General features: G+C 39.1%; 1 protein-coding gene and 1 pseudogene across 1 annotated transcript in view; one reads left to right on the plus strand and one right to left on the minus strand.

Moving 5' to 3' along the window:
* ADTRP (androgen dependent TFPI regulating protein) overlaps positions 1-21,985 on the minus strand; it is an 85,562-nt gene that overhangs the window by 52,090 nt on the left and 11,487 nt on the right. The window lies entirely within an intron of this gene.
* On the plus strand, positions 7,144-7,321 carry LOC136401750 (U2 spliceosomal RNA; annotated as a pseudogene).

The raw sequence follows: 21,985 nt of genomic DNA on the forward strand, positions 1-21,985 counted from the left end.
ATTATCTCATGAAGTATCACTAAGTTGTTTTTTGTTCTTCAAAATAGAATTTAATTTTTATTCCCCTTTATTTAAAATATACAATTATATATTACAGACTACTTTTTCAATTATGAACCCTTTTTTTGCTGAAAATAAACAAAACAAAAAAAGACTGTCTTTAGGATATAAAACTGAAGTTGCCAAGTCAGCTGGTAGATATGAGTTTGCTGCTCAGAAGAGAAATTTAGCTGGAGATAGGCCTTTGGGAGGGAATAAACTTGTTTTTATTTTATTGGCAATAGATGAGATGACCCTAGGAGAGTGTATGAGATAAGCATAAACTATCTTGAAGTAAACACTGTGGGACAGCAATAGTTAAGCCAGAGTTTCTCAACCTCTACATTATTGATGTATGGAATAGATAATGCTTTGTTGTGGAAGCTGACTGTGCATTGTAGGATTTTTAGCAGCAGCATTGACTTCTACTTACTAGATGTCAGTAGTACTCACCCACCCCCAGTTGTGACAATTAAAAGTGTCTCCAGATATTGTGAATTGTCCCCTAAAGAGCAAAATCAATCCCATTTAAGATTTAAGTGATGAGCAAAAGAAGAATATCTTGCATGTATAATTGACAAGGAATGATCAGAAAATCAGAGGTAAGGTAAAGAAGGAAAGAGAATATTTCGAGAAAGATGTGGTCAAATGTCAAGTAAAGGTAATAAGACATAAGTATCCTTCAACCTCCCAATTTTAGATATATGGTGAGCACATAGGAGCTTGTTCCTTGTGTCCCAAATTATTTGTTCTTCCTTCCAGGGTAACATCCATGTTCCTTGTCCAGTCCTCTACATCTTTGAATTTCAACTCCCTGTTCATAGTAGTCTTAGACTTGAACCTTGGAGCCCCTGGAAGCTGGGAGGTTAACATGGATATGCCTCCATGGCTGTCACTGCCATCTGCTCTATACATAAGGGCAGGTGGAAATCTGGACAACTGTGTAAGTGTAAAGTTTAGGAACCTACATGCAGGACAAGTTGATGACAAGTTGGCTTGCTCAGAGCCCTCTATACTTGTGGGAATCCAAGCCAGTGACGAGACAATCTCCCCATTGTCAAGAAATTTCACTTACTTCCTTATCGTGGTCTTCTTAAGAAAAATAAAACAAAATTTCTCAGAAGGTCACAAAATTCCTTCTCACCACAGAATAGTAAATTGTGGCTATTATGAATTCCTAGATGTGTTTGCAGAGAGACACCAAAAACACACAAGCTTTTATTCCCAACCAATTTATAATTTGTACTAGAAGAGAACCAATTTGTAATTTATTCTAGAAGAGTTCTCCTGAATACCTTTCTGAAATGATGCACTTTTTTAGTTTCCAAACTCAGAGGGCAAAGAAGCCCAAAGGTTTTTGTTTGTTTTTTTTTATCCAGCTTTCATATCTGAACTTTTCACTGGTAAAATATGTTTCTATTAAGGGAAATGAAATGCTGAAATATTCCCTGCCTTTATGAAACTTTTTAATTCTGCCCTAAAAATAAGGAGATTCCTGATTACTATTGAACTGTTAAACTATTAAGGTCCATGATGGCAGCCTCCAAAGAATATTGGTGCAGTTTCACATTCCTAGATTATCTAACCCTATTACTAACCTCTTTGTCAATCAATAGGAACCCTGGGTAGGACATGATCAAGAATCTCTCTTAGTACCAGTGCTAGCCCATCAATGAAAAGGATGGATAAAACTAACCTTCCACACAGTTCACAGAGATAGAAACTGTTTTTAACCAATTCTCCTTTTTCCTTTGACCACCTTTTGTGTCTTTATTCCTTCTTCATTTCAGCCATTGTTACTTTTCTTCCTTGATTCAGCAGTTACTTATAACTCTCTTTAGTTATATGACTACCCAGTTACCTAATTAAGATCTAAGAATGTTAGTAATAAAAAGTGTGGGCCTGAAAATGGTTCTGATAAAGAGCATCCATCCCTCAGCCACAGTCTAAATCAGAATAAACATCACTTCTTCTTTAATAAAATATATACAACTACTATGACTCAGCATTTTTTCAACATGAGTTAGTCACTGACATATGTTTTGGATATAGCAGCTACAACTCCATAGATATTTCAAGGTACTAACACTTTCTCTGAAATTTCCTCACTTATCACTTTTTATACAAAAGAACACCTCAAAATATTAAAGCATATAATGTCAGCTACCGATTTGATGGCAGGGCTGCTAAAGACTTTTTCTCTGCCTTCAATATCCTCTGGCCCCAGCACACCCACTCTACTCCTAATGAGAAACTCTGAGGTCAATCAAGGGCACAGAAAACTACTAGAATAAGAGATTAAGATTTCATTCATTTTTGTATGCAGTAATCTTCAGTATGTGCCTACCCCCTGTCAGTGTGTGCCAGCTGCAGGCAATTAAATGGTAAATAAATATGGTTCCTGCTTTTGTAGACCTTATAGTTTAATCGGCAAGGTTTTCTATAAACATGTAAGAAACTACATAGATACTGATCATGACATGTACTATGAAGGATACAAATGATTCCCACTATGCATCAGAAGTGAAAGGACTTTAAGTAAGGTAGTCATGGAAAGACAGTCTGAAGAGGTCATTTTTAGGCCGATTTTTTTTAATAGTGCAGAGTATTGAGAAGGGGGACTATTTTCCTGTGTATAGTTGACCATTGAACAACGTGAGGGCTAGGGTTGCTAACATCTTGCACACCCCACAGTCAGAAATTCCCATATAATTTTTGATACCCCAATAACTTAGTTGTCCCTTAGTATCCATGGTGGATTTGTTCCAAAACCCTTGTAGGTATCAAAATTTTTGGATGCTCAAGTATCCCATATAAAAAGATCTAGATCAATGCATATAGCCATGGACAGTTAGCTCAGCTGGTTAGAGCATCAACCCAATATACCAAAGTTGCAGGTTCAATCCCTAGTCAGGGTACATATAAGGAAGATGGCAGCACAGTAGGTAAAAGCTACACTCACCTCTACCCAGGACCAAACTGGAATTGCAATTAAATTAAAGATCAATTATCCTGAATATCCAACTGAAGACTAGCTGAAGAGGAGTTTTGTAACAAAGGATTCACAAAAGAAGGCATATTGAGACTGATAGGAAGGGCAGAGGCACAAAAAGAACTGGCACCACTCTTACGGGTAGCAGCCGAAGCTCCCAAGAGACATCTCAGCAGCAAGGCTGGGGAATTTCTTTCTGAGAAATGAGGGGTCAAAACCCACTAAATCCCAGAGCACCAGAGCTTGGCAGAGGCACTCACGTAACATTCAGCTTTGAAAAACAGCAGGTTTTCTGTCCACCAGGGAGAGATGGCTTAAAACACAGGCATCCTCTTAAAGGCCAATGCACAAAATTTTATTTGCAGCCACTCACCATGGTCTCCAGTGGAAGGGGGGTGGAGCAGACTAAAAGTCAATGAAGAGAGTCAAGGGGTTGTGGCTGTTGGGAGAGACAAAGGAGGACAGCTGCTAAGATCACTGTGCTAAATCATACAACAATAGCATAGGCATCATCTTTCTTGAAGCATTCCACTCCCTGAAGCATCAGCCTGGAAGAATGCAATTGCTCTACCTTTGGAACTCTCTCATATCCCATTCTGTGGAGATTAGGCCTTGCTGAAGAGTCAGCTGCATTGACCAGGGTATAGAGGTCTGGATAGACTCAGGGGGTATGAGTGACTCAGTTGTCTGGCTCTAGGAAGAGGCCATTCCCTTCACTTTCTTGTGAACCTGACAGGTGCTTTTCCTCACAAGAGATCCATTAAAATGACTATCCTGGCTTCCAGCCAACCCACCCTCCTGGAAAAATCCAGGTCAGATTAAGTTGTGTGACTCTGGGATGGGGCCATATTCACCACCTTCCCTAAAGCCTGACTGGCACCCCCTCCACAGGAAATTCACTAGCCACGTCCTTCCAACTCTACCAAAGGCTCTTTTAGTGACTGAGCTTAACAAGTAGTGGAGGCAGCTAGAGGCAGAACTAAGGGTGCCTTGAGACTTTTGCTGACCTGCCCCTGGGCCTGGTATTAATAAAAGTGAGCCGTGGTGCACAGCTTGGTACATTTTTGGCATACCCAATTCCATCAGGGGTAGCCACAAACTGGGGATCACTTGCAGTTTCACACAAGTTGCCAAGGGCCAGACACAGTGTCTGACATTGTTCTGAACCAGAGTCCCTCCCAAGAGGCCAAGAATAAACACACCTAGTGGACAGATTCAGACCTCAGAGAATGAGCCAATAAGCTTCATAATCAGTATACTCAAAGAGTGATTTTGGCAGGCACCAAACCCTAATGAGGTAAATTCTGCTTCATGACGACAACACCTGCACAGAAACTTACATGACGTGGTAGGGGTTCTGCCTCACAGTCAGTCAGTCTGAAGGTCTATCTTGCATATGATTGGGCCATAACAATCAAGATCAAAGCAGGGCCCTGGCCGGTTGGCTCAGCGGTAGAGCGTCAGCCTGGCGTGTGGGGGACCCGGGTTCAATTCCCGGCCAGGGCACATAGGAGAAGCGCCCATTTGCTTCTCCACCCCCCCCTCCTTCCTCTCTGTCTCTCTCTTCCCCTCCCGCAGCCAAAGCTCCATTGGAGCAAAGATGGCCCCGGGCGCTGGGGGTGGCTCCTTGGCCTCTGCCCCAGGCGCTAGAGTGGCTCTGGTCGTGGCAGAGCGACGCCCCAGAGGGGCAGAGAATCGCCCCCTGGTGGGCAGAGCCTCGCCCCTGGTGGGCGTGCCGGGTGGATACCGGTCGGGCGCATGCGGGAGTCTGTCTGACTGTCTCTCCCCGTTTCCAGCTTCAGAAAAATACAAAAAAAAACAAACAAACAAAAAAAGATCAAAGCAGAACAGGAAGGCCCATATAACCCCCACACAGAACATTATTAGAGCACCCAGCTCAGGTGACCAAGGAGACAACACCATTGGGTACCACAGAACACCTACTACATAAGGACACCATGAAGACTGGGAATCACAACACATCTATCTAATACACAGAAACAAACAGGAGAAATGAAGAGACAAAGAAATATGTCTCACATGACAGAACAGCAAAAATCTCTAGAAAAACAGCTATATAAAATGAACGTAAGCAAATTATCAGATATAGAGTTCAAAGCAATGGTTATAAGAATGCCCAAAAGCATGCAAAAAGACATAGAAACCAGTTCTGGTCAGTTGGCTCAGTGGTAAAGCATTGGACCTAGCATGTGGAATTCCTAGGTATAATTCCCAGTCAGGGAACACAGGAGAAGTAATCATCTGCTTCTCCACCCTCTCTTTATCTCTCTCTCACTCTTCCCCTCCCACAGCCATGGCTCAGATAGTTTGAGCAAAGTTGGCCCCAGGTACTGAGGATGGCTTCATTGTCTCACCTGAGCTGCTAAAATAGCTCAGTTGCTGAGCAATGGAGCATTGGCTCAGATGGGTAGAGCATCATCCAATAGGGGGCTTGTAGGGTGTATTCCAGTTGGGGCACATGCAGTAGTCTGTCTCTCTGCCTCCCTGCCTTTCACTTAATAGAAGGAAGGAAGGAAGGAAGGAAGGAAGGAAGGAAGGAAGGAAGGAAGGAAGGAAGGAAGAAAGAAAGAGAAAAAAAGAAAGGAAGGAAGGAAGGAAGAAAGAACATAGAAACCATAAAAAGGAATAGGCAGAAATGACATTGGAAATCAAGAACACACTGGAAGAAATAAACAGTAGGTTGGATAAAGCAGAGTCAAATCAGCTATTTGTAAGACAAGGTAGGAAAAAACACCCAATCAGAGCAGCAGAAAGAAAAAAGAATTTTAAAAAATGAGAAGAGTTTAAGGGACCTTTGAGACAACATAAAGTATAACAGCATTCACACCATAGGTGGACAGAAGGAGAAGAGAGAAAGGCTAGGAATTGAAAACCTATTTGAAGAAATAATGATGGAAAACTTCCCTAACCTGGTGAAGGAAAAAGACACAAGTCCAGGTAGCACAGAGACTCCCAAACAAGATGGATGGACCAAAAAAAAAAAAAAAAAAAAAAAGGCTCACAACAAGATGCATCATAATTAAAATGGCAAAAGTTAGTCTGACCAGTGGTGGTGCAGTGGAGCATTGACTTGGGATGCTGAGGTCCCAGGTTGGAATCCCGAGGTCACTTACTTAGCACAGACTCACCAGCTTGAGTGAAGGGTTGCCGGCTTGAGCGTGAGATCATCAACATGATCCCTTGGTTGCTGCCTTGAGCCCAAAGGTTGCTGGCTTGAAACCCAACATCTCTGGCTGGAGCCCAAGGTCATCGGCTTGAGCAAGAAATCACTGGCTCAGCTGAAGCCCCCCAGTCAAGGCACATATGAGAAGCAATCAATGAACTGTAGCAACTGTGTTTTAATGCTTCTCATCTCTCTCCCTTCCTGTCTATCCCTGTCTGTCTCTCTCTCTCTTCTGCTAAAAATAATAAAATAATAAAATAAAATGGCAAAGGTTAAAAACAAAAAGAGAATCTTAAAAGTAGCTAGAGAAAAGCAGTTAGTTCACTACAAGGATGCTCCCATAAGACTGTTAGCAGATATATTAGCAGAAACTTTTCAAGCTAGAAGGGATTGGCACAAAATATAAAAAGTAATAAAAAGCAAAGACATACAATCAAGATTACTTTAGCCAGCAAAGTTATAATTTTAAATTAAAGAAAAAATGAAGAGCTCTCCAGACAAGAAAAAGGTAAAGAAGATTGTTACTACCAAACCAGTATTAAAAGAAATGTTAAAGGGCCTGCTTCAAGAAGAAGAAGATGAAAAGGAAGAAGAAGGAGGAGGAGGAGGAGGAGAAGGAAGAGAAAGAGAAGGGAGAGGAGGAGGAGGAGGAGGAGGAGGAGGAGAAGGAAGAGAAAGAGAAGGGAGAGGAGGAGGAGGAGGAGGAGGAGGAGGAGGAGGAGAAGAAGAAGAAGAAGAAGAAGAAGAAGAAGAAGAAGAAGAAGAAGAAGAAGAAGGAAGAGGAGGAGGAGGAGGAGGATGGGGAGAAGAAGAAGAAGGAGTAGAAGAAGAAGGAGAAGAAGAAGAAGGAGAAGAAGAAGAAGAAGGGGAAGGGTAAAGAGAAGGGGAAGGGGAAGGGGAAGAGGAAGAGGAAGAAGAACAACAACATATCACTTTTTGGCTTTCTGGCTAAGATCAACTGTTCTTATCAGTTTAATATCTGATGTGTCCTCTATCAGAGAACAATATATTAAATGGATATTTGGAGTTGGGAGATGAAATAAGAGTTTGCTCTATCTGCTCTACACATCAACCTGGTATTGCAGTACTGAATGGATACAAAAGCAAGATCCATGTGTATTCTGTGTACAAAAAACACACCATAGAACAAAAGATCCACATAGACTAAAAATAAAGGGATGGAAAATATATTTCATGCAAATAGAAAGAAAAAGTCTGAGGTAACAATAACTGTTATATAACAAAATAGGCTTTTAAACAAAGGCTATAGTAAGGGACCAGGAAAGGCACTACATAATTATAGGGAGCAATCCAAAAACAGGATATAACTCTTATAAAAATTAGTGCACCCAACGTAGGAGCACCTAAATATGTAGTAAATCTTGATGCACATTAATGAAGAGGCTGACAATAATAAGTCACAGAAAAAGATTTTAACACCCCATTGACATGAGTGGATAGATCATCCAGACAGAAAATCAACAAAGAAATAGCAGCCTTAAATGACACATTAGATTATCTAGATTTAACTGATATTTTCAGAGCATTTTACCCCAAAGCAGCAGAATACACAGTCTTTTCAAGTACATAAGGAATATTTTCTAGGCTAGAGAACATATAAGGACACAAAACAAGTCTAAGTAAATTTAAGAAGATTGAAATCATTACAAGCATCTTCTTGGAACTTATGGTATGAAACTAGTCATCAATCACAAGAAAAATGCTGAAAAACACACAGAGATGTGGAGGCTAAATAACATGTTATTAACCAAAGAATGGATGAACAATGAGATCGAGAATCAAATCAAAAGATACCTTGAAACAAATGAAAATGAGAACACAACAACTCAAAAAAATCTGTGGGACAAAGGAAAAGCAGTTTTAAGAAAGAAATTCATAGCATTACAGGTCTACCTTAAGAAATAAGAAAAATCTCAAATGAACAATCTAATCTTACACTTAAAGGAGCTGGAAAAGAACAACAAACAAAGCCCAAAGTGAGTAGAAGGAAGGAAATAATAAGTATCAGAAGAGTAATAAATGAAACAGAGTCTAAAAAATCAAGACAAAAGATCAATGAAACCAAGAGCTGGTTCTTTAAAAAGATAAACAATATTGACAAACCTTTAACCAGACTCATCAAGAAAAAGAGAAAGGATCTAAAAAAATAAAATCAGAAATAAAACAGAAATAACAACTGACAAATGATTACAAGAAAATTTTTTTTTTTTTTTTTTTTTTTTTTTTTTTTTTTTTCATTTTTCTTAACTGGAAACAGGGAGAGACAGTCAGACAGACTCCCGCATGCGCCCGACCGGGATCCACCCGGCACGCCCACCAGGGGCGGTGCTCTGCCCCCCAGGGGGCGATGCTCTGCCCATCCTGGGCGTCGCCATATTGCGACCAGAGCCACTCTAGCGCCTGAGGCAGAGGCCACAGAGCCATGCCCAGCGCCCGGGCCATCTTTGCTCCAATGGAGCCTTGGCTGCGGGAGGGGAAGAGAGAGACAGAGAGGAAAGTGCGGCGGAGGGGTGGAGAAGCAAATGGGCGCTTCTCCTATGTGCCCTGGCCAGGAATCGAACCCGGGTCCTCCGCACGCTAGGCCGACGCTCTACCGCTGAGCCAACCGGCCAGGGCACAAGAAAATTTTATGAATAACTCTATGCCAACAAATTGGATAATCTAAAATAAATGATAAATTTCTAACACAATCTTCCAAAACTGAATCAGAAAGAATCAAAGACTCTGAGTAGACAGATTACAACTAGTAAAATTGAAGCAGTAATCAAAGAACTCCAAAGCCTGACCAGGCAGTGATGCAGTGAATGGAGCATCAGACGGGAGACAGAGGACCCAGGTTTGAGACCCCGAGGTTGCCAGCTTGAGCACGGGATCATCTGGCTTAAGCAAAGTTCACCAGCTTGGACCCAAGGTTGCTGGCTTGAGCAAGGGGTCACTCAATCTGCTGTAGCCCTGCGCTCAAGGCACATATGAGAAAGCAATCAATGAACAACTAAAGTGCCGCAACAAAAAGTTGATGCTTCTCATCTCTCTCCCTTCCTGTCTGTCCCTATCTATCCCTTTCTCTGACTCTCTCTCTCTCTGTCTCTGTCTCTGTCTCTGTCAAAAAAAAAAAAAGAGCTCTAAAGAAACAACACCTGGACTAGATGGCTTCACAGGGGAGTTCTACTAAGCACTCAAAGAAGAACTAACACCTACTCTTTTAAAACTTTCCCAAAAAATTCAAGAGGAGGAAAGACCGTCAAGCTCATTTTATGAGGCCAGCATTATCTTAATTATAAAATCAGATAAAGACCAAAGAATTAAAATTATAGGCCACTATCCTTAATAAATATTCATGCTAAAATCTTCAATAATACATTAGCAAACCATATCCAGTAATACATTAAAAGGATCATACACCAAAATCAAATAGGATTTATTACAGGGATGCAAGGTTGGTAAAGTATACACAATTCAATTAACATGATACACCACATAAAATAAAATGAAAGATAAAAACCACATGATCATGTCAATAGACGCAGAAAAAGCATTTGATAAAATTTAGCATCCATTTATAATAAAAACTCTCAGCTAAGTGGGAATAGAGGAAACATATTTCAATGTAATAAAGCCCATATATGACAAACCCACAGCTAATATCATACTCAATGGGTAAAAACTACAATGTTTTCTTAATACCAGGAACAAGAGACATCAGCTTTCACCACTCTTATTCAAGATAGTACTGGAAATCCTAGACACAGCAATCAGACAAGAAGAAATAAAAAATACCCACATTGGAAAGGAAGGAATAAAACTGTTCTTATTTGCAGTTGACATGATATTGTACATAGAGATTCCTATAGACTCCACCAAAAAACTACTAGAACTAATATATAAAATCAGTAAAGTAGCAGCATACAAATAAATTGCCAGAAAACAGTAGCATTTTTATACACCAATAATGAACAATCAGAAAGGGAAACTAAGAAAACAATCCCGGTCCTGACCAGGTGGCTCAATGGATAACATGTAGACACAGCATGCCAGAGCTCATAGGTTCAACCCCTAATAAGGACACATAATAATTAATGAGAAATAATTAATGGGTACATAACTAAGTGAAACAATTAAGTAAAATAACAAATTGATGCTTTTTTTTCTCTTTCTCTCTTCAAACTTCTCTCCCTCCCCTCTTTCTCTCTTTCTCTCCCCCTTAAACCAATGGAAAAATTAAAAAAAGAAAACAACCTACTTACAAGTGTTAAATAAAGAATAAAATATTAGAAATAAATTCAACCAAGAATGTACTTAGAAAATTATGAAATTGAAGAAGATACAAATAAGTGAAAACATATGTCATGTTCATGGATGGGAAGAATTAACATTATTAGGATGTTCATACTATCCAAAGCAATCTATAGATTCAATACAATTCCTATCAAGATAGTAATTGCTTATTTCACAAAACTACAATAAACATCCCAAAAACTTATATAGGACCACAAAGGACCACAAATTGTGACAGGAATCTTAAGGGGGAAAAAAAACTGGAGGAATTATGCTACCTGATATCACACTATACTACAAGGTCATACAAAACAGCATGCATAAAAATAGACATATAGATCAATGGAAAAGAATAAAGAGCCCAGAAATAAACCAATACTTATATGGTCAATTAATATTCAACAAAGGAGGTAAGAACATACATTGCAATAAAGATTCAATAAATTATGTTGGGAAAATTGGATAGACATGCAAAGAAAAATGAAACCAAACCACCTTCTTACACCATACACAAGAATAAATTCAAAATGCATTAAAGACTTAAATGTTAAACTCAAAATCATAAATATTCGAGAAGAAAGCATAGGCAGTAAAATCTTGAGCAAGGAGCTATTTTTTTCTGATATATCACCTTGGGCAAGGGAAATAAAAGAAAAAATAAGCAAATGGATCTATATCAAACTGAAAAGTTTTTTTTCACAGCAAAGGAAACTATCAACAAGATGTGAAGACAACCCACAGAATGAGAGAACATATTTGCTGATACACATGATAAGATCTTAGTATCCAAATTTTACAATGAATTTATAAAACTCAACATCAAAAACATAAACAATACAATTAAGAAATAGGCAAAGGACCTGAATAGACAATTCTCCAATTAAGACATGCAGATTGTCAAGACATATGAAAAGATGTCAAATTCACTAATCATCAGAGAAATGCATATTAATACCAACCACAATGAGATATCACCTCACATCTGTCAGCAGAATGGCTATCATCAATAAATAAAAAAAAAAAATAGCAAGTGTTAGTGAGAATGTGGAGAAAAGGAAAACCTCATGCACTTCTGGTGGCAATGCAGACTGGTGCAGCCACTGTGTAAAGCAGTATAGAGTTACCTCAGAATATTAAAAATGGAGTTAGTTTATGATCTAGCATTTCTACTTCTGGGAATATATCCAAAGAAACTGGAAACACCAGCTTGAAAGAATACATGCTCCCTATGTTCATTGAAGCATTATTTACAATAGCAAAGATTTGGAAGCAGCCCAAGTGCCTATCAGTAGAAGGGTGGATAAAAAGCTGTAGCACACAGTGGAATATTACTCAGCCATAGAAAAGAAGGAAATTTTACCTTTTGCAACAGCATAGATGGACCTGGAGAGTATTAAGCTAATTGAAATAAGCCAGTCAGAGAAAGGCAAATACCATATGACATCACTTATAGGTGGAATCTAATTAACAAAATTATTAAACAAAATAGAAATAGATTCATAGATACAAAGAACAGACTGACAGCTGTCAGAGGGGATAGGGTGAGGGGGCTGAGTGAATAAAGTGAGTGGATTAAAAAAAAACTTCTAGACACAGACAACAGTATGGGGATTGCAAGAGGGTAAGAGAGGTGGAGGAAGTAGAGGAGGGTAGAAGGAGGATGATGGTGTTGGAGGGAGACAACTTGGGGTGGTAAACACAATGCAATATATAGGTGATGTATTAAAGAATTATATACCTGAGACCTATATAATTTTATTAACTAATATCATTTGATTAAATTATAAATAAATTCAACCACATATTGAAACAGTACAGGTATTTATTGAAAAAAAAATCCATGTGTAAGTGGCCTCATACATTTCAAACCCATGTTGCTATATTGAGAAGGTTGAGAATGGAAGCAGGAAGACCAGTTTGGAGGTGTTGTGTAGAAGAAGTGAAGATGAACACCAGGGTATTCTCAGTAGAACTAGAAACTTAACAGATTCACTACATATTTTGGAGGTAGAAGGAACAAAATTAACCAATAGATGGAATATAAGGGTGCTAATTTCTGTCTTGACAATTGGGAGGAGGCAGTTTCACTTCCTGAGAAGGAGGAGCCCCAGACAGCTGTGGCAGTGAGTACTACATGTTCACTTCTGGACAAGCTGACTCAGAAATGGGCCAATACAGCAATGTCAGGTAGACAGAGATGCAAGTTTGGAACTCAGAAGAGATCTGAGCTGGAGACTCAGCACATGAATAAAATTAAATCTGCAGGGATGAATATGAGCTATTGGGACAAGAGTCCTGGCAAAGAAGATGGCCTGAAAGCTTGGAAAAACACCACGACTTGGCAGGTGGAGGACACAAGCAGATACTGAAGTAGAAGGAAAATTATTTGGTGTATTATCAATAGGGCAAAAAAAGCAGCATTTCACAGAGGGAGAGGTTTACTGTGATGAATGCTGCTGAGAGTTAAGAAAGATGGGGGCAAACACAGGAGCCATGGATTTGGCAATGTGGAAGCAGTTGGTAGCCAGAATAAGAGGAATGAGCAGAGTAAGTATAGATAATACATATGGGTCTGGGGCAATGCTCTTGGGCTCTGGCTTGAAAGCAGTATCCGTCTTGAAGGAAACTAATTAGCCAACCCCACAACCACCCCCCTACTCCCCAAAATCCTGGTGACAATCAAGGTAGGGCTCAGGCAAATAAAATTATAACTTGAGGTTCAGCTCTGCTTCAGGTGATAGAAAGAATTTATTTATTTATTTATTTATTTATTTATAAATTTATTTATTTATTTATTTATTTATTTATTTATTTATTTATTTTTAGTGGAGGGCATAGGGGCAAACAGACAGGAAGGGAGAGAGATAAAAAGCATCAACTTGTCACTCATTCTTGTGGCACTTTAGTTTTTCATGATTGCTTTCTCATATATGCCTTGACCGGGGAACTCCAGCTGAGCCAGTGACCCCTTGCTCAAGCCAGCAACCTTGGGCTCAAACCAGCGACTTGGGCTCAAGCTGGTGAGCCCACGCTCAACTCGGCAACTTTGGGGTTTCAAACCTGGGCCCTAAGTGTTCCAGGTTGATGCTCTATCCACTCTGCCACCACCTGGTCAGACAGGAATGTTCTTTTTCTTGTCTTTTCTGTCACCTCCTCATAAAGTAGATGCCACAGAATAGGTCCCAGAAATGTGACCTAGCAGCAAGCTTCCATCCTTCTTCTAGTGAGGCTTTAAATGAAAGAGACAAGATGGTTCAATCTAATTATCTAGAATTCAAGAAAGAAATTGAGGTGTGGTAGTGGGGATCAACACTTATGTTAGCAAGGTTTTTATCTTAGGTCACTCGGCATCATGAGGCAGAGCTGAGAGTTTAGTTACCAGTTAAATCCCTCAGTTGGGCAAATCCCAATTAACAATTCAAAATCGCATTTTATACCTCCCTTCGCCCATAGGCCCCGGCTGTTCTGCAGGTTTGTGTGCTGAACTACCATGTTCACGTTCACCAGAGAATAAATCAAGCAATCATGGGGACATTAAAACCCAGCCTAGAAACTCTAATTATATAAAAACACATAAATAGTAAGCAACAGAATATAGAAAAATGCCAACTTGTGCTTAATTGCTGCATTCCTATCATGGAAGGCAGGCAATTTGATCACCTCAAGAGATCACTTCATGATTGAGAGCTTTTGCGTCATTGCCAGAAAATTCTAAGGAACTCACCACCTTCAGGGACTAGAAAGAAGAACACTTCACCAAATTCATCTATAATCGCAATTTAGTATTATTCAATGTAGCCTGTGGGGTAAACCTTGGGAAATAAGGCTCTTGTCCAGAATAAAGGGATGAGCAAAATGCATTACTTGATCTTTAGTTTTCTTTGTTTACTCCTACCCCTTTGAAATGAGTACTTCAGAAACTTAACATTTTTCTCTCAAATGTTTTCTGACCTTACCATATTGCCACCTGCTTCCCATGTCAGACTACACAGTTCACTGAAATAGTCCAGTTAGGGGTTATTGCATAAATTTAGAGTTCTGTGGTAGAAATACTGCTAGGGGCAGATAACTCAATCCCACAGAAAAAGCCTCCCTGTATTCGTGGACTTGTGTATTCCCTACACTATATCCTGTTCCTATACATCATTATTTCATTGTTATTATATAGGAAAGCAGTGGATTTTTGTACATTGATTTTATGTCCTGAAACTTTACTATGTTGGTTTGTTGCTTTTACTAGTTTTTGGTGAAGTCTTAAAGGTTTTCTATACACAGAAACATGTCATTTGCAAAAAGTAACATTTTTCTCCCCAGTTTAGATGCCTTTTATTTCTTAACAAATATCTCTTAGCACCTTTTTTTTTCTAGGCTTACCATTTCTGTAATCATTATATTTTCATGTTAATAACAGACATTATTAGGTTAGCAAAGTATTTTAAAATATGTCGGTAAAAGTATGCACATTAATTAAAATGTTCCTACGTATAAGCCTTTAACTAAACTCCCTGATCTAATTGGAGACAAAAGACTTTTATTAAATACTATTTGATACTTGTATTTTAGTATCTCTGCCAATCATCACTACAAAAGAATAATTATTGTCAAGCATGAAATGGGTAGAGAAAGGGAATATTAGCATATTATTGTCTGTTATGATTATGTGTTCTTAAAACAGAAAAACAGCATTTTCAAAAAATGGCCAGGACATCCTGCCCCTGATCAGGTTTTCATCCTGCTTTAAATATCCATAATTAGATGGCTGATTCTTTGAGTGGATAGATGGAGTTTGAAGCAACATGCTTTTTAGTGGCACACTGTCCACTGTTAAAAGGTTATAGGTATATATTTGGCACTCAGTGTAGAAGCACAGAGCTTAAAAACAGAATTCTCACTTTGAGCAAACCTTTTACTCACACTTCCACTGACTCTGACAGTTATTTCTGTCTCACACACGTCAACATGTGTGACCTGCCTATAGGAAGAATTCTTCCTTGTGTCTACGTCCTTGCTCACTTTGCTTTAGTTTTGCTCTAGTGTAAAACTTTAGAGAAAATGGATGAATCTAGCAAAGAAATGACAGAGAGAGAAAGAGAATGAAGCTGGTTAGTAGCTAAGGCTTGGTGATAGGTTGGAAGACTAGGTGAAATTTAGAAAGTTGGCAAAGCAAGTACCTCTGTGTGAATGAATGTGCCCCTTAGATTGGGAGAAGAAAATAATGGGCAGGGCTCAGAATTTAAACTACTAGATCAGGGGTCTCCAAACTACGGCCCGCGGGCTGCATGCGGCCCCCTGAGGCCATTTATCCAGCCCCCGCCGCACTTCTGGAAGGGGCACCTCTATCATTGGTGGTCAGTGAGAGGAGTCCTGTGCTCCTGGTGTACTGTATGTGGCAGTGTCACAAAGCGCGGCATCGCTCATGTACAGTACTACTTCCGGTGACACGGGAAGCACGTGTCACAACTCTGGAAGCCCGTCATATCACTTGTTACGGCTAGCAGTGACAAATATGGAACTGGACATTGACCATCTCATTAGCCAAAAGCAGGCCCATAGTTCCCATTGAAAATTGATCAGTTTGTTGGTTTAAATTTTCTTGTTCTTTATTTTAAATATTGTATTTGTTCCCATTTTGTTTTTTTTACTTTAAAATAAGATATGTGCAGTGTGCATAGGGATTTGTTCATAGTTTTTTTTTATAGTCTGGCCCTTCAACGGTCTGAAGGACAGTGAACTGAACCCCTGTGTAAAAAGTTTGGGGACCCCTATACTAGATAATGCATCTGAGAGCTAGGAAACCCATGTGTGTAATTTGTGAGCAAGTGGAGTCACCATCAAGAAGAATAGATAATGCCCTGAAGAAATATTCTGTCTGGTAACACAAGGACCTGGAGGTGAGAAGGAGATAGAGGACTTGGACAAACTCAAATTCCAAATTAAGCACAAGATTGCTTAGCAGACAGAGAAGATGAAAAAAACAGGAAAATAAATGTGGGAGCTGGTTGAAAACCTGTCAGCAGCTCTCTACTCAAGGCAAGAACGGGACTCCACAACTGTCAGAGTGTCTTCTTGTGGGGTTATGTAGCACCTAGAAGCACCACAAGGGCTCTTCTGCATTGTCCTCTAATCAGGAAGGGGATGTCCATTTGCATTTGACAGAGAAGGCCGTCCCATCCACCCACCCACCACTGGGCAGCTCTTGGGCATTTCCCTTCTGTTCTGAGGTCATTGGACTTTAGCTCTTTCCTACCCACTTAGATTTTTTTGTCTTGATATTTCAGAGGGGTTTGGATCTTCTGTAATGAGTTTTGCCATCTTAGGTACTCTCCAGCATAAAGTCATTCTTCCTGTTGGTAGTATTTACACGGTTTCCATGGAAGTGAGGATTAATTACATCACACAGAAGGGGAGGAGACTCACTAGCAAACCCTCAAAGGCACTGAATGATTTCAACTATTCAAATTCCTAGTAACTTCTTAGAAGACAGGATGAATTTTTTGATCATTAAAAACCTTTGACCTTGATTTTGAAATTGGGATGTATTTTCTACTGGTGTTCTTCTCTTTAAAAAGCAGCCTGTGGATAGACTCACTGGATAATGGAATTGTAAATGAAAGTTACTCTTCAGCATACACTGAAAGTTCTCTGAATTAGAATTAAAAATAAAAAGATGTACTTTCACCATTTTGGTTTCTTCTCTCAAGAGATTAAAAAAGCAGGCACTGTGAATGCTTGATTCTAGTTATATAAAACCTTAAGTGGATTGGTAATCCTTTGGCAATTCATTATCAGGATCTCCTCTATTTATGTACCTTAAAACTTCCTGAAGGATAAGATGCCTTCAATTGTCCTTACTCAGCTAACTAACACTCTCTGCTTCTTAATCCAAGTTTAGTTTCTAACTTCATTGCTGAGCTTTAAGCATTCATTTAACTTCTCATGTTTCCCAGGTGAATGCCACAGGGAGTCTAACGTACCTCAGAGAGAGAAATGAATGGAATGAGTGAAGAAATGGCTAGAAAGTGTTTTAACCAAGAGGACAATCCATAAATAACACTGTAGAGATTAAGCCTGGGGAAAAAAATCCAAGTAAATATCTCTGTGCCTCAAGTGATTCCATTTTCATTCTTGTGCAGAAGCTTTAGAACACTGCTCTGAAAAAGAGTCTTTCCAGTGGCTTACCACTGAAGCATCCATTCATTGGCTTAACCAGTATATCTCTACCCTCTCGAGTCACCTGACAAGTTATTTACCAATGCCATTTTTTGGTCATTGTCTAGAGTAGAAAATCACCAAAGATTTTAAAATTTAATGGTACAACAAATTTGAAGGAAAAAGAGCCCATGAATCAAGGGATGCAGGCAGATTGTGGATGGACAAGGCAGGGAAACAAATTCTAGAGTCTCCAGAAGGAATGCAGCTCTGCTGATATCTTGATTTTATCTCATAAGACACATTTTGAACTTCTGACCTTCAGAACAATAAGTTAATACATTTGACTTGTGTTAAGCCATTAAAGTTATGTTCATTTGTTATAGCAGCAAAGGAAACTAATATATACAGCATTATTTATAGCTCTATCTCTCCCCACCACTCCATCAAACTACTTTCATAGCAGAGAGTTCAATATTGCCAAATCTAATCTCAAATTTTAACTCAAGTCATCTTACAATGTCATCTTGCTTGATCTCTCAGGAACATTTTATATAAAATACTTCCTCTTTCTTGAAACATTTTTATACTCAACTTCCAGGAGAATGAACAGGGCTTCCCCCTGACCTATTGGCAACTCCTTTTTAATCTCCTATGTTGAATTCTGCTTTTCCTACCAAGCACTGAAGTTTTAAGGCTTAGTACTGGGATATAGTTTCTGACCATTCTTACTCCCTAGCTGATCTTGTTTTACATTAAAAACAATCTTTAGCCTTACCTGTCTGTGGTGTCACAGTAGATAAAGTGTTAACCTGGAATACTGAGGTTGCTGGTTCGAAACCTCAGGTTTGCCTGGTCAAGACACATATAAGAAGCAACTACTATGAATTGATGCTTCCCACTCCTTCGTCTCCTTTCTGTCTCTCTAATTAATAAATAAAAATTTTAAAACAATCTTTGTCTCTAGCCAGTTGGCTCAGTAGATAGAGTATTGACTCAGTGTATGGACACCCTAGGTTCTATTCCTGGTCAGGGCACACAGGATAAGTGACCATCTGCTTCTCTGCCCTCCCCTAGCCTCCTTTACTCCCTCTTGCCCTCTCATAGCCAGTGGCTCAAGGGGTTCCAGCACTGGCTCTGGGCACTGAGGATAGCTCTTGGTCAAATCATCAACCTCAGGCATTAAAAACAGCTCAGTTGATTCAAGCATTGGTCACAGACAAGGGTTACCAGGTGGACCCTGGTTGGGGCACATGCAAGAGTCTATCTCTCTACCTCTCCTCTTCTCACTAAAAAACAAACAAACAAACAAATAAACAATCTTTATAATGAAGACAACCAAATTTATGTCACTTGCCCAGAACTCTCCCCTAGGCTTAAATGTCCAACTCTTTGCTCTGCATCTAGATTTTGTTGTCTAATAAGCATCTCAGAAACAATTTCTTTCTCTACAATCCTTTTACCTCTCCTAGCATTTTTATCTATACATCTTCCCTTTGTCTGAAGCTGAAAATTGTATTAACTCTACTCACATACCTCTAACCCAAACCTTTATCATCTCCTTCTGCACTTTGCACCAACACCTTATAACTGGCCTTCACTCTTCCCTTTCCCCATTACATCTCCACTATGCCCACCCTTAGTGTTCATCTTCCATACAACAATGAATGTGATGCTTTTGAACTGTTAACAAGATAAATAAATAAAATGTAATGTAAATTTGATGCTATATAGATAGGTACAGAGATATAAGTGCTGAGAAAGGAAGAGGGATTTATATAGCCATAAGCATTATTTAATATATATTATATGTATCATGTTGGGAAGGGACAGGTAAGGCTTGTTCCTCAGCCTTCTTATAGTTTATACAGTTTAAATATTAAAAGTGCTTCCTCGGCCTGTAAGGTTTCTCTGAAAAGATGTCCTTCCCCATCATACTTAGAATAAAATCTTAACTCCTTATAAATCATGTAAGACATAATCCAATCCCTGGCTGCAGTTCTATCATTCAACTCTTTATTCAACCTGAATTAACCACACTGGCCTTTTAGCTGTTCCCTAAGATGCTGGTATTTCCTACTGGAGTCTTTGTTCATGCTGTTCTGTCTGCCTGAGTCCTTCTTCTACCAGAATTTCCTGTGATGCCTCCCTCATGTTATTCAAATTTTTGTTTAAATATAAGTTCATTATAGAGGGTTTTCCTGGTACCCTGATTGCCACACACCCTGATTAGATATATAACATCTATAATTTAAGCTTTTTGAGGTTAGAAACCATATTTCATATTTCTCTTGCCACCCAACAGAAATGAAAACAGCACTAAGTACATATGAATGACCAAAAACTAAATATTTTTGACATTGTCTTTTTGATATGAACTCAGCATTAGAAATTATCTGGGGGTCCTTTATTCAACTAGATGTTCAGTTATGTCAGGAGATCTTTACCTGAGGCCCATAAATGAAATTTTGAGAGTCCATAAACCTAAAATAGTACAGATAATTATATGGATGTTTGTGTTTTCTTTGAAAAAAGGTCCATAGATTTCCCTAGGTTTACAAAGGGGTCTAGCCTCTGAAAGTTGAAAACAACTGAGCTCTAGAGATATGTAGGTTGTGGGCCTCCTCTGCCCAGAGGAAGGGCTAGGGTGAAACCCAGCCAGCTGTCAGGAAGGCTCTGTAATGTTGGTGGGCAAAGGTGGCCATCAGTGCCAACATACCTGCAGTTGACCTTCTTCACTCATCAAGATTCATCCACCTCTACTGAGCAGCCCAACTATTTTACATCAAGATGGGGGAGAAAAATGTGAGATTGAATCTGAATTTAATAATAGACAACATCTTGCGTGCTATGAGTGAGGAGGAAACTGGAAGTTAGAGTTTCACCCCCTTAATATTTTGACTCCCCACTCCATCCTGGAGGGCCTTAGAGCTCTTTCAGGTGTTTAGTCATGACTCACATGGTGGTTACAGCCAGGGCAGAACACAAGGCACAGGAAGTGCTCCTGTCTGTGTCTTTCATTTGACAGTAATCACAAACCAATGCATGCCACTTATATCAATGTCTTGTATTAGTATTAACTGATATTTTATGACTTCAAGGTTGTGTGAGTACACTAGGCTCAACCAGACTTACAGTGCTAGAAGTCAAAATCCTTGTAAAATATCAATCATGGTGTTACACACGTAGTAGGTATTTAATAATTATTTTGTCAAGTGATATTGACAGCAAATTAAATAACAAAGTAATTACTGAGATATAAGTGCTGAGAAAGGAAGAGGGATTTATATAGTATTTGGTATTTTTCACAATTGAAAGAGCCAAAGTAAGGCCTGGCTTTTAAGAGAAGATTGTTTTTAAACCTCCACTAATATCAATAAGTCTTTTCAGTTCTAAAATTCTGACATGGATTGAGAGTTTTACTTGATAGCATATTTATGCAGTTCTTGATAGTTTATAAACTACTTGCACCATGTTCTCAATAACTGTGTGCTACTTTCAAACATAGAGGAGCTCTGATGGGTTCTCTGATTTATTTCACCTCTCTTTTGGGGAAACCTGAATTATTTAGGTTAATTTTCTGAGAAGCAAGTTTCCCAGCTCCTTTAAATTAGCCTCTGATAGTTTCCTCAGTTACTAACTCCTATTCCTGCTATTAAACCTGTCGGCTCTGATACTATCTGTAGTGGCCATTTAGATAAGACCTGAGGAGCTAATATTTGTTCACCTGGCAAACCTGGAGGAAGGCTTTGCTGTTCTCTTCCGTCTTTCATCAACACTGAAGAACTGCTTAGCAGCTAGACATTCAAGTTGATCTACTGAAAATAAGGCAGTCTGCTCAAATGGGAGTTCTTAGGGCACCAGTGAATGGCAGCCTGTCCCTGGTTGATGCAAATATGTCATTGATGTTACTATATTGCTCACAAAAATTAGGAAATATTTTATCACTTCATATTAATTTTGAAATATCCCCTAATTTTTGTGAGCAGTATATTTGATTCAAATACAAAACAAGAGTAGAAAAATGTCCATTAGAGACTCTCTTCAGTTTTGAATGGTTCTAATACAATCGCAAGTCTCCAGTGGGTGAGCAGGCTTGCATTGGGAGGATTCCAGAGACTTGATAAATACTGAAAGTTTCAGAACCTCACTGTGTCAAAGGGGAGAGTGATATTTCTTAATTTGACAAATAATACTCATAAACTCAGGGCATCATCACTAATGGCAACAGGGACAATATTTCAAAGTGAAGACTAAAATAAACATAAGAGAAGTTGGGAAATGAAGGAAAATTTCAAAAAACTATGACACTGGTTATGTAGGCC

This window comes from Saccopteryx leptura, chromosome 3 (genome assembly GCF_036850995.1).
Source record: "Saccopteryx leptura isolate mSacLep1 chromosome 3, mSacLep1_pri_phased_curated, whole genome shotgun sequence".
In the NCBI taxonomy this organism is placed as follows: Eukaryota; Metazoa; Chordata; class Mammalia; order Chiroptera; family Emballonuridae; genus Saccopteryx; species Saccopteryx leptura.